Source organism: Callithrix jacchus, chromosome 8 (assembly GCF_049354715.1).
Source record: "Callithrix jacchus isolate 240 chromosome 8, calJac240_pri, whole genome shotgun sequence".
In the NCBI taxonomy this organism is placed as follows: Eukaryota; Metazoa; Chordata; class Mammalia; order Primates; family Cebidae; genus Callithrix; species Callithrix jacchus.
Window position 1 is genome coordinate 9,283,727 of NC_133509.1, and position 12,257 is coordinate 9,295,983.

The following is a 12,257-nucleotide window of genomic DNA, read 5'->3' on the forward strand; positions in this document are numbered from 1 at the left end:
TGGTGACACTGATCCATGTTGTTTGTATGACTCGTTTGTTCATAGTAATGCTGCATAGGAATCCATCATGTGAACATGCTGTAATTTATCCGTTTTACTGTCAGTGGAAATTTGTATGGTTTCCAGACTTGGGCTATTCCTAAGAGCTGGCGAGTTGTGGTCTTGTTTTCGGGCCTTGCCAGTGTGCAGGAATTTAAAGCTTTCTCTTTCTCCTTTTCTTTGAAATGGAACTACAGCAGATCCTGTCACATGTTGGGTTTAGTAAACTTTGTGATGAGTGTTCTCCTTTAAGGAGAGGCCATTTATTATTTAGATACAAGAAATTAACCCTTGGCTGATCTGTGTCACCATACTGCCAGGGACTGAAGGATCACTGAAAACATGCATAGTTTCTAGTTTTTCATTTGATCTTCACTTTAAGTGTCTATAAAATGTCCTTCCCGCTGTTGTAAATGTTGGATTTATAACAGAGTGTAATGTTGTTTTTTTTTTTTTTTTGTATTTTTTCATACATGTGATTTTTTTTTTTTTTCAGACATGTTTTTATATCAGTCTGCAGTGAATTCTTTTGGTAGTGGACAGGCCATAAAGTATAAATAAATTCAGCAGAACATACTTGCCATTCCTCTTGTAGCCACCCTCCGCCTGTCGTTGATCTGTGCTGGGCTCGCCCCACAGCAGCTGTGGTTGCTGGCATGTCCCACTGTGCAGCGGCTCCCTGAAACCCGGACATCACTGCTGCCGAACTCCCTGTGCAACAAGATACTGGGTGAGAAGAGCAGCTCTGATAGGACAGGGCCACGACGCTAAGGGAGCCAATCAAGTGTGAATTCCAAAAGTGAAGACATTTGATGAGTGTGACTCTCCCTCGTGGATCATCCAATCCAACCGTCTCTTTTTACAAGTGGAGATGTGGGTTTAGAGAGGTCAAGTGACTTGTCCAAGTAGAAACCATGTCTCTTGCTGCTGTTCCTGTTGCAGCTTACCCGAAGTTGTTACTTATGATTAGAGGTTAAGGCCGTATGAAAAGAAGACAGTGTGCTCACAGTTTATTAGTTTTTGGCAATAGGAGCTTCTAAATTAGGTCCAGAACAACATGTGAATTTACCTTCTCCTTTCTGCAGATGACACACAGTGTCCTTTCCTCTTTGGGTTATGTTTTCAGTGTTTTTATATGGGTAGTAGGTTTATTTTGGTCCTAATCACATTATGCTGACATCTAGTTAGGAGTTTTGCTGCTCTGCCTGAAGAATTCTACATTTTTCTCTATTCGTTTTGACTACAAATAAGATAAATTGTATCTGTCAGATGAAGGAACACATTCACTCTACGGTGTTGGTAGTGACCTATAATTATGTCAAATCTTTTGATTTTGACTTTGGGTGCATGCTTGCTTCTAGACAGCTGTTGCAGCCTTGATCCCCCTCCTGTCTCTTTTCTTCCCATGGCTTAAGGTCTGGTGGTGTCTTTCTGCCTTTGGTAGCATCAGTGTCTGCCCACCCAGCTTAATTGGACAGAAACTCGGGGGGCAGGTTACCAATCTTACTACGACTCGTTTGCCTGACACTGTGCAATTATTCTTAGCTGTGCCTCGCATCGTTTTGAGAGCAGTTTTCCTTGACCTGCTTGTTTATATAGGATTTTAGGTAGGAGGTAAGGTAAGTAATTGTGTGAGGCAGAATACATATTGGTAAACTTGGTCCTGATTTTTACTGCAAAGGTGTAGGTTGTCTGGAGAGGAGGGAGACATGGGTTTCACTGGGACCATCCAGTGATGGGATTGCTCTCACTGTGATGCTGTAGATTGAAGATGTTGCTGCTCCATCACCCTGTGGCACCTCCTCACTGTTACTATTTCTTTGAAGATCAGTGAATACAGATGAATGAGCTAATAAGATTTCAGTTGCTGGTGGACGTTGAAGCCAAGGACAGCGAGAGGTTGCTGCTAATTCAGAGGTTACCAAACCTTCGCCCTTCCTCCCACGTTTTGGCTTGGTGTCCCTGGTTTCTGCATGCGTGCCTTTCATCCGTTAGCCTCTATTTGTCCTTCCAGTCTTACTGTTCCTTAGGCTCACCCCTGTCCCTTTGTCCTCTTCCTTTTCCTTCGTACCTTCAACTGCTGTTAATAGAAAATCACAGTAAAGGTTGAAGTATTTATTGTACTTGGAATAAAATGGGATGCCTCATGTTTTTTGCTTGGAAAATAACTGAGTTAAATCCTTATAGAAACAAATATAAAGATACCCCAAACAAAATTGTTTCCACTTTCGTTTTTAAGTTTGCTTGGGGACCATGGTGGTTTACCCCCACTGCATTTGTCCAGCAAGGGAGAAAAGTGAGGTGGTGATTGCTGTTTTGTAATGAACCTGAATAATTATTCCTCATCCCAAATATTTTAATTTTGTGCCCCTTTTATGAACAAAAAAATAACGCTGGTCTGGAGATTGAGGACTGTACTTAAATTCTAATTTGACTTTTAAAAGTCAAACACACCACTAATGTTTTAAGAGAATTGGTGCTTTGTGGCTTACCACACCACCTGCTTGTAAAAACAAACATGTTAACTCTAAGGAACACACTGATTTGATGGTACAGAAGTTTCCCAGACCTGTTTGGTAAGTCTGTTTGTCTCTTTCTTTTTTTAAATGAAATAATTATGGCAGACTCTGCGGCCATGTCCCCACTCTGCCACTTACTTAAATATCCCTAGACATATTACTTGAACTATTTAAGCCTCAGTTTTATCCTATGAAAAATGAGAGTAATGATTTTACTTAGCCATAAGATTGCTGTTATAAATGAGAGTAAATCACTGACATCAGACTGGGCACACAGTAAATGCTCATCAAATATTGGCTGGCAGCATTGTTTTTCTTTTTTTGAGACAGAGTCTCACTCTGTCACCCAGATTGGAGTGCAGTGGCATGATCTTGGCTTACTGCAACCTCCGCCTCCCAGGTTCAAGCGACTCTCCTGCCTCAGCCTCCCAAGTAGCTGGGATTACAGGCATGCACCACCGCACCTGGCTAATTTTCCTATTTTTGGCAGAAACGGACTTTCACCATGTTGGCCGGGGTGGTCTTGAATTCCTGACCTCAGGTGATCCAGCGCCTGGGCCTCCCAAAGTGCTGGGATTACAGCATGAGCCACTGCCAGCACGTTGCGTTTCTTTCTTTCTTTCGTTCTTTTTTTCCTGTCTCACTCTGTCACCCAGGCTGGAATGCAGTGGTGCCATCTCAGCTCACTGCAATTTCCACCTCCCCGGTTCAAGCAATTCTCTGCCTCAGCCTACAAGTAGCTGGCATTACAGGGGCCCACTGCCATGCCTGGCTAATTTTTGAATTTTTAGTAGATACGGGGTTTCACCATCTTGGCCAGGCTGGTCTTGGACTCCTGACCTCGTGATCCACCCACCTCAGCCTCCCAGTGGTGCATTTCTTTCTAGTTATTTGTGTCGGAGACAGGCAGGAGCCACAGAGTTTGGAGAGGTAGGAGGAGCATAGGTTTTGGAGACAAACAGTCATGGGTTCAGATTTCAGGTCACTAGCAAGTCTGGTAAGACTTTAAATTTGTTTCAGCCTCAGGTTTTTCAACTGAAAATTAAATTTCTATCTGCTTTATCAGTGTTTTGAGGACTAAATGGGCTATAACATGCAAAATATGGTACATAGTGGAGAGCCATGACCTGCAATGTGGTTTTTTTTTTATTTTTTTGAGATGGAGTTTTGCGCTGTCGCCCAGGCTGGAGTGCAGTGTTGCGATCATGGATGGCTCCCTGCAACTTCTGTCTCCTGACTTCAAGGAATTCTCCTTCCTGAGTCTCCCCAGTAGCTGGGATTAAAGGCGCCCACCACCATGCCCAGCTAATTTTTGTGTTTTTAGAAGAAACGGGGTTTTACCATGTTGGCCAGATTGGTCTCGAACTCCTGACCTCAAGTGTTCTGCTCTCCTCAGCCTCCCAAAATGCAGGAGTGAGTCACTGCATCCAGCTTGCAATGTCTTTTTTAGTGTGGATTTGTGGCATTACAGCAAGAGTGGCTGCAAGAAAGTATCCGAGGTGTCAGACCTCTTGGACACCTAACTAGGAAGGAAGAGGTGATTTATTTGCTAAGAGCCGGGCTTGTCTAACAAAGAGAAGCTCTGCCTTTGTATAGGCTTACAACTCTAGATATTACACGTGAAAGGGTCTTGGGTTTACAGCCTTAGAAATTACACGTGAAAGGGTCTTGGGTTTACAGTTTTAGAAATTACATGTACAAGGGTCTTGGTCCATGGAATAGGCGTGGGGTGGGGGTTTGATCTTGTTTAAGTAAAAACAGTGCGTTCCGGAGAGATTCCCCCATAGTCTGCCTGCTAGCTATAGGAAGGCGATTAAGAAGGTGCCCCTCAGCCAGCCTTTTCCTCTATTGAAATGCAGTGTGGAAGTCAAGGGTGTGGTGATCCTAGATGCTTGTGTCTCTTTCCTCATTATAACGATTTAAGATTTATTAATCTTAATAAATTGTGCCACAAACAGTTCTAAGCAGGATTAGAAATACTAACTTGTTTAAACCTCGCAGCAATTCTGAGGGGTAAATACTAGTATTGTTCCTATTTTACGGATAAGGAAACTGAGATTTAAGTAATTTAGCCACTTGCCCAGGGTTACAGACCTCTATCTTGCAGAGGTGGATGAACCTGGTGTGAAGGTGGGGCCCACAATATTGACTATAGAGGTGAGGCTTTTCCGTGAGACAAACCCTTTCCTCTTGAGGATTTTATATAAAAGACAGACATTTCCCCAGCAACTGAAGTTGGGTAGGGGTAGTTGAGTACCTCTCACTTACATTGGTAAATACCTCATAAATATTAATGGCAGCCTGCGTCACGTCACGTCTTGGCCTGGACCATGTGGATTTTTCTGTTAGTGTTCACATCTTTATTTTAAGCTGCATCCCTGATGGCTCCTAAATGAGACACTGAGGGAATTTGTTTCCTGTGCCTTTTCAATTTAAATTATTAGCTGGAGATGATGATAGCATATTAAATAAGCTTAACCTTGGAAGTTTGGCCTCTTTCTGAACAGAGAACTGTAGATTGAAGACTCCAGTGTTCTCTTACCTTTACAGGCTGATACAGGGTATGCTGGCTGCTAGAATTAGGCTACGAAGCAAAAGTGATGGGTAACGGAAAGTGAAAAGTGATGGGTAACGGAAAGTGAAAAGTGATGGGTAACGGAAAGTGGGTCTTGTCGGTGGTGTAGAAGGTATAATGCGTGGTAGCGAATTTCTGTTTGATGCTTGAGGACTATAAAGTTGACCACAGTTTTCAGTGAAGGACATTCTCTAGAAGAGTGTATGTTATGTGTATATGAAATTTAAGTTGTAATTTCTAGGAAAATATTCCTGAAACTTGAAAAGTTTTTTAGTGGGTATCTGTATTAGTTTGTTTTCACGCCGCTGATAAAGACATACTTGAGACTGGGTAATTTACAAAGAAAAAGAGGTTTAATGGAGTCACAGTTCCACGTGGCTGGGGAGGCCTCACAATCGTGGTGGAAGGCAAAAGGCACGTCTTACTTGGCGACAGACAAGAGAGAAATGAGAACCAAGTGAAAGGGGTTTCCCCTTAACCATCAGATCTTGTGAGACTTACTGCGAGAACAGTATTGGGGAAACCATTTCCATGATTCAGTTTTCTCCCACTGGGTCCCTCCAACAATACGTGGGAGTTATGTGTGCTACAATTCAAAATGAGATTTGGGAGGCGATGTAGCTAAACCATATCAGTGTCTAAAAGTTCTGAACAAAGATCTTCAGAATGTATGTCATTTCTCTCTGGGAATCTGAAGTCTTCATTGTTGTACAGTTGTATGCCTCCCAAAGTTGTGTTTATTAATTGTCCTGTCTGTGGCCCGGCATGGTGGCTCATGCCTGTAAGCCCAGCCCTTTGGGAGGCCAAGGAGGGCAGATCCCAAGGTCAGGAGTTCAAGACCAGCCTGACCAACATGGTGAAACCCTGTCTCTACTAAAAATGCAAAATAGTTAGACAGGCGTGGTGGCACGTGCCTGTAAGCTACTCGGGAGGCTGAGGCAGGGGAATTGCTTGAACCAGGGAGGTGGAGGTTGCAGTGAGCTGAGATCACGCTACGGTATTCTAGCCTGGGTGACAGAGCGAGACTCTGTCTCAAAATAAATAAAAAATAATTGCCCCAATGATGGAAAATGGCACATTTCAATCTCCCTGCTTCTTGGAAGAGCTTGCAATTTACCCCTGAAGTTTGTTGAAGGCGGAGAGCTGAGTAATGTGTACATCAGTGTAAGTGTATGCACTGGCATATGGCCTTTCTCTAAGGAGTTAGAAAAGATAACCTTGATTGCTTTCGTGTTGAATGTATGGGGAGTACAGAATTGTGAATAGGTTTTGTTATATCTGCCCCTCTGTTGGCAACGGGACACTAAATGAACCGTTTTTTCTTTCTTCCAAACATGAAGCATAGCTACAGCATAGAGAACAAGGATGCGGTTGGAAAGATAACCATATATGTTGTCAAGTGGGAAAAGTAGCATCATATTGCAAATTTAGGAGGTCCAGTATTAGTTACTTAATAGTTGTTGATTTTAAAGTGTGCATCTATCTATTTTAGAAGTTATATCTTTCCAGGGAGATAGAGTGGTTTTTTTTTTTTTTTTTTTTTTTTGAGATGGAGTTTCGCTGTTGTTACCCAGACTGGAGTGCAATGGCACAATCTCTGCTCACCACAACCTCCGCCTCCTGGGTTCAAGGAATTCTCCTGCCTCAGCCTCCTGAATAGCTGGGATTACAGGCTCACACCACCATACCCAACTAATTTTTGTATTTTTAGTAGAGACAGGGTTTCACCTTGTTGACCAGGATTGTCTCGATCTCTTGACTTCGTGATCCACCCGCCTCAGCCTCCCAAAGTGCTGGGATTATAGGCGTGAGCCACGCGTCAGGCTTTAGAGTGGTTTTAAAAATAATCTCTGATGGCTGTCTTTGCATTCTTACTCATGTTTTTTTTTTTTTTTTTAGGGATTTAATTTTTATGTACTTGTTAAATTTTTGAGTGGAGTGTGTGTTTAACTCCTTATATACTTAGTCCTTGCCAGGGTGAGTGGTTAAATTAAAGGTGCAAAAAGCTCCACACCATCGCCTGCCCTGTTGGCTTGGCTGGAAAGAAGGAAAGTATTCCACTTTAAGCTTTCACTTTCTTTTTTTCTTTTTACACTGTCCTTCCTTTGTCCCTCTCATAGATTGATAGGGGAGTGTGTCTGGTCCCTTGACTTCTGGGCCAAACACGGTTAAACTGCAAACCTGAAGCTCGAAGGGAAAGATGATCATAAGAATAGTTTTCTGGTGAATTGCAGGTCACATCCTGCCTGCCTTCTCTTTCTCCTCGATGGCTGAATATTTTACATCTGTGCAGTGGTGTCGAGGAAAGAGAATGGCTGGGGCTGGGCGCTGTGGGGGTGGGGGTGGGAGGAAAATCCCTGGAGTAGGGTTAGGGTGTTGTTAACCAAAAATCCAAACTCTGTAAAATAATTAGAAAGGTTTTTTCTGAAATGATATGAGTGACCATGGCCTGGGAAACAGTCTTAAGGGGTCCTGAGAAAATGTGCCTGAGGCAGTGGAGTTTACAGTTTGGTTTCATACATTTTCGGGAGACAGTCCACCTGTAACATTACAGGTCGTAGGTGGATTCCAAGATCTTGTGATAGGCAGTTGGTTGAAAGACTTAAGCTTTGTCTAAAGAATTGAAGTCAGTAGAAAGAAATGCTTAGTTAAGATGGACGGTGGGGGTCGTGAGGGCCAAGGTTCTTATTTTGTTATGTAGGTGAAGCCTCCAGTTAGTCTTCCAAGAGAGATGGTAAATGTCTCTCTTCTGGCCTTAAAAGGTGTCAGACTCAGTTAATCTCTCCTAGATCCTAGAAAGACCTGGCTGCATTAATGGAGATTCCCCCATGCAAATTGAGTTTTCCCCACACAGATTTCCCCCATGAAAGATGGCTTTGCAGGGCCATTTCAACATGTGTGAAAGGAATATATTTTGGGGTAAAATACTGCCATTTCCTTCGGTGTCTGTTCTCTACCACATGATGTGAAACCAGAGTCGAGTTGGAATTTGGTATCTTACTGCCACAGAGGCTGTTTTGGCCGTCTTTATCTCTGTTTTCATGTTAATGCTGGTCAGTTGTACCCGAACTCCAGAGCAGAGTGGGTATAAAGAGGCGTGCCCAACCTCCCTTCCTATCATGGCTGGAAATTCCGTTCTTTCAGGTTTCTCTGGTGTCCTCTTGGCCAAGAAGAGTCTGTTCAGTTGATGGAGGGGCTTAGGGCTTTGTTTCTGCTCACAGGGTGAATGCATGACCCAAGGGGTTGATGGTCAGCTCTTTGACATGTGGTGAGACCCTCAAGAATCAAAGCAGGATGTGTCTGAAGCTTGAAGTAATCCCTCTTCTATTTTAGAGGGAAGATACCAAGAAATAAAAAAGAGAATCTGTGTCAGAAGATCCTTTTAAAATCATCTGTGGGTGGTTTGACACACTGTCCAGTTGGTTAGTTTCTACACTTCAAGATTGGTTTCTGAATCAAGTTTTGGTTGTGGTGGTCCACTCTCGTGGATGAAATACACGTCATGCACTGGCACAAGTGGCATGTGGATAGGCTAGTGCTGAATCCGGGCTGCTAGATCAGGTCCGCTGGGAGATTTTTGCAGTTACCTATTTCTGATGAACTTGTAGCTGAAAAACTTGTGACAGGAGTTGCTTTTCAATAGAGGTGGGTATTTCCTTGTTGTTGTTTTTTTAAAACAGAAAATTTGTGACTTGTTAACCCCCGAGACTTTCTAAGAATGTTCTTCTGTTTGCCAGGTTTTCTTGCTGGTTTATTCTGCCTCTTCTTGTTGTATCTTTTCTGCCCTGCAGCTGACATTTTGAGGACAGAAGGACTCCCTGGTGTCAATTTCAGAGTTCAAAAACCAGAGGAGAAAATTGCATCTTCTCTCTCAGATGTGCAATTAACTTAGAATGACAAAGATTCACTCACCCGCTGGGATGGGGGAGAATGTTACAGAGGATTTGGAAGCTGTTAATGAAATGAGTGGTCTGCCCTGAACATGGTGTGTGCATGTGTGTGCGCACGCGAGCGCCTGTACACACACACACACCCTCCCCCCTCCCCCCTCCCCCTCTCTCCCCCTCCCCCTCTCTCCCCTTCCCCCTCTCTCCCCTTCCCCCTCTCTCCCCCTCCCCCTCTCTCCCCTTCCCCCTCTCTCCCCCTCCCACTCTCTCCCCTTCCCCCTCCCCTCACTTCCCACTACCCATGACAATTCTGTGGGGCTGGGATAAGACCTCAAAAGTTATCTATAGTTTAGGTACTAACTCTTACCTGCCTTAAATATGCCAAATATTTCTCAGGACCAGAAGTTTATATAAAGCGCATCATGGCACATCTGTTCTTACAGAGCCCCAAAGCCAGCAAACAAGGGGAGATAAATTCCAGAGAGAATGAGGTAAAGTGGGCAGTTAAGTTGAGGAACATAAAATATTTAGCTGACTTGTGACTTAAGATCCTCGGTGAGGTTTGGACATGGTGGTGGTCTCCTGCACTTCTCTAACCATAAAGTTCTGGAATAAATACTTTCTACAGATCTGCCTTCCCGTCTGCCCTATCCTGCTTTCTGATTAAGAGGAGGGGGTCAGGCCAGGAGCAGTGGCTCATGCCTGCAATCACAGCACTTAGGGAGGCCTAGGTGGGCAGATCACTTGAGGTCGGGAGTTAGAGACCAGCTTGGCCAACATGGTGAAACCCCATCTCTACTAAAAACACAAAACTTTATCCAGGCATAGTAGTGTGTACCTGTAATCTCAGCTACTCAGGAAGCTGAGGCAGGAGAATCACTTAAACCCAGGAGGCGGAGGTTGTGGTCAGCGAGATCGTGCCATTGCATTCTAGCCTGGGTGACAAGGGCAAGACCCCATCATCCCCATAAAAAAGAGAAGGGAGTCAGAGGGCTTTAATTTTCTGACCCCCTAAGATCATAGCTGTGTGACATTAGACAAGTTGTGGGCCATTTTATTAGCAGCTTCAGAGCTGAGCACTATGCTAACTATATTATATGTATTTTATATACGGATATATATAGAGAGAAGTTGGCTGAATCTCAGGGAGAAGTTCACAAATCCATTGGCATAAGTGGGAGAATTTATCCCAGTAATTGATATATCAAATATACAAAAAATAAATAATATAGAGAATAACTAGCTTGATATAGTGGACAAACAGAGCACAGCTCTCTAACTTGAAAAGTACATAGTTTTAACACATGTGGTACATTTATGACAAGTGACAGTGTACGCACCTCAATAAATTTTAAAGAGGCAGTGTCGTGTGGGCCACTTAAAAAAGTCAAAACCAATTAAGTTAGAAATTAAAGACGAAAGGCAACTAAATTGCACAGTGTCGCCTGAATGGGAGATACTCTTTAGTTCCTTTCCCATACTGAGCATACCCATTGCAGCTGGGAAGAGCTCAGTCTTGGGGAGATAGCCCACAACACAGCAGGCTGAGCAAAGCGACTTTATCTAGGGTTACTAGGATTAGATGCTGCTGTGATTTCGTTTTGAGGGACTTGGGGTGAAATGTTTGTGGGAACCACTTTCTGCTTCCCAGTTAGGCATTTTGTAAACAAAAATCCCAATCCTTCCATTTTCTTAGGAAGAGCCCTGAAAGCCACCTGGGGCTCTTTGTGTATGGGAATTCCGGGCTATTCCAGCAGTTCTGTGCCCTAATAACATAGCCTTTTCAATGCTGGGAAATAAAGATGGCTTATTACTTCATAAACAAAAATGGTCAGCTTTCACAAAGCTGTGAATAGAAGCTTTGTCCACAGCAGATTTTATACTCTGAATTTTTCTGTTAATGTAACAATTTAACAGTTTCTGTTCTTAGAGGGTCTTGCATGTGTGTGCTTGTGTGTGTGGAAAGCAGTTTAGGCATGCACTTGCCTCATCAGGGTGCTGAGACAGCATGCTGCAGAGAAAACACGCTGGGCTCAGAAGCAGGAGAGACTGTCTCCTGGGACAAAAGCCAGTCGTTTCTCCTCTCTAAGCCTCAGACAGGACTTCAGATTCCTACCTTGAAGTAGCTCAGAAAGACTAGTTGAAACCACTGTGAACTTTAAACAGCTGTTTTGTCGCACAGTAAGTGTCAGTAAATGATACCTATTGAGATTGTCATCTGCAGCTTCATTCATTCAAAGTCACAGCTTTAGAATTCAGAATCAATTGGGCTGCCTCATACATGCATTATGTGCTTGCTTTTATTCCTTCTTACAGACGTTTGAGAAACACTGGTAGGAACTGGAAGTTCAAATTGGTATCCTTTGTCCATGATGATGAGTTTCCCCAGCAAATGAGAGAAGAACTTAGATTCGAAGGATGTTGAAGTTGGAAAGGATTTTCCTTCTTAGATTTTGCACTCAAGGGGAAAAAGGCCCATAAAGTTAGAATGGTTTACCTTGAGTCATAGCTAAATAGGACAAGAGCAACATGGTGGAACTGATCCTCATAGTTATCATGACTGCGTCTCTGCACGTGAATTCATTTCACAGCCTCCTTTTGAGAACACTCTTACTGTCTGATTTTACATGGTGGCTGTAAGGCACTTGCCGAACGTCATATGTGCAGTGTAGCTGCAGATCTTAACCTTCTACTCAGAGCCCTGTGTGCACTGCCTCTCACGTATGCTTATCAGTTTATTAAAGTTACTTTGCTAAGGCCATCCATGTGTCCTCAGGCAGACTGTCATCTTCCACAAAATCAGGGTGACGTATAAAATGTTCTCTGATTTCTCTGAAACGAATACCAGTCTCTCTCAGATGATTTAAAGCCAGCATGGGATTAACTTGTGCATACAGATTTACACAAGTTGGTTCTACTTGAATTTATTGAATACGTCCTGCTGTTCACTTCTGAAATGGGGTCATTCACTCAGCCCCTGGGGACCAGCCGACCCCACCCCACCTCCTCCAATCATATTTTCTCCAGCCGTTGGCAGAACAGTGCGTGAGGTTAGTACAATGTCTTTTCGTGGTAATGTTGCCATTTAGTGTGATCTTTTCCTTGGGTACCAGAAATGGGTGAAAACACACTGCATTCACCCTTTTCTTGTCAATGTTGGTTTCTTCCACTTGGTTCCCTTTTATTACTCCTTCAGTAGCAGAGTTTTGGATACCTCATAGGAAATAGGGCATTTGC

General features: G+C 43.4%; 1 protein-coding gene across 24 annotated transcripts in view; it reads left to right on the forward strand.

The window, feature by feature from the left end:
* The window catches only part of TLN2 (talin 2), a 482,025-nt gene that overhangs the window by 132,000 nt on the left and 337,768 nt on the right, over positions 1 to 12,257 (forward strand). The gene's annotated exons all lie outside the window — the stretch shown is intronic.